Below are 1,125 nucleotides of genomic sequence, written 5' to 3'. Positions count from 1 at the left end.
TGTGCTGGTTTACACTCAACATATGACCGCCACCACATTTTGGCGTTCCCTTGAAACTGATAGGTCACAAACTCAACACCAAATCGTTCTACTATGCCCATCTTATGTAGCAACTCATGACAATCAACCAGAAAATCATAGGCATCCTCAGATTCAGCACCTTTCAAGACTGGAGGTTTCAACTTCAGAAATTTAGTGAAAAGCTCATGTTGATCACTCGTCATTATAGGTCCTGTAGTCAATCGAGGGAACGTGCCTATTTCCAATGAGGCATCCATGCGGGGAGCCACAGCAGCGGAATGTTGTACTCTCGGAACCTGAGGTGCTAGTGCAGAAAACACCGGAGGTGTCTGGCCTTGATCTGATAACCCGCTAAGATAAGCAAGAACCTGGTTAATCATCTCTGGGGTAGGTTGGGGTGGTAATTCCTCATTCTGCACTTGTTCATTTTCCCCTTCCTCACTCTCTCTTTCTACCTCATCAGTCGGTGGAGGAGTCACCGCCCTAGTACTAGCTGGGCCAGGTGCTTGTCCTCTTCCTCTAGAGGACGTCCTCCCGCGACCTCTACCACGGCCTATTGCTACTGCTCCTCTTCGAGCTACAGCCCCAGTGGTGTTGGCGCAGTTGTTGCTCTAGTTCTAAGCATCTGCGAAATAGAGTGAAGATGGTCAGATACCAATTTGTATCACCTAGATACCAATTGGATCCAAGTAATAGCACGAAAGAAAGAAAGAATGGAATTTTCCTAAAGTCCTATAGCCTCTCAAAGAAAAGTAAAGGCGTCCCCCTACCGTTCCTCAAGACTCTACTAGACTTGTTCTTGTGTGATGAGACCAACGAACCTAATACTCTGATACCAAGTTTGTCACGTCCCAAAACGAGCCGCGAGTGGCACCCACATTTATTCTCCTATGTGAGCGAACCAACCAATGTAATCCCAATTTTTTACCAATATTTCAACCATAATAAATAGAATATAATGCGGAAGACTTAAAATTCATTAATATAACCAATAAATAACTTCTAAAATTTAATACTTATTATTCCCAAAATCTGGAAGTCATCACCACAAGAACATCTATCCTCAAATTACTAAATCTAAGAGTATCTAAGAAGCTAAAATAA

The sequence above is a fragment of the Solanum pennellii genome, chromosome 7 (assembly GCF_001406875.1).
Source record: "Solanum pennellii chromosome 7, SPENNV200".
Taxonomy (NCBI): Eukaryota; Viridiplantae; Streptophyta; class Magnoliopsida; order Solanales; family Solanaceae; genus Solanum; species Solanum pennellii.
Note: the sequence above shows the minus strand (reverse complement) of the source record.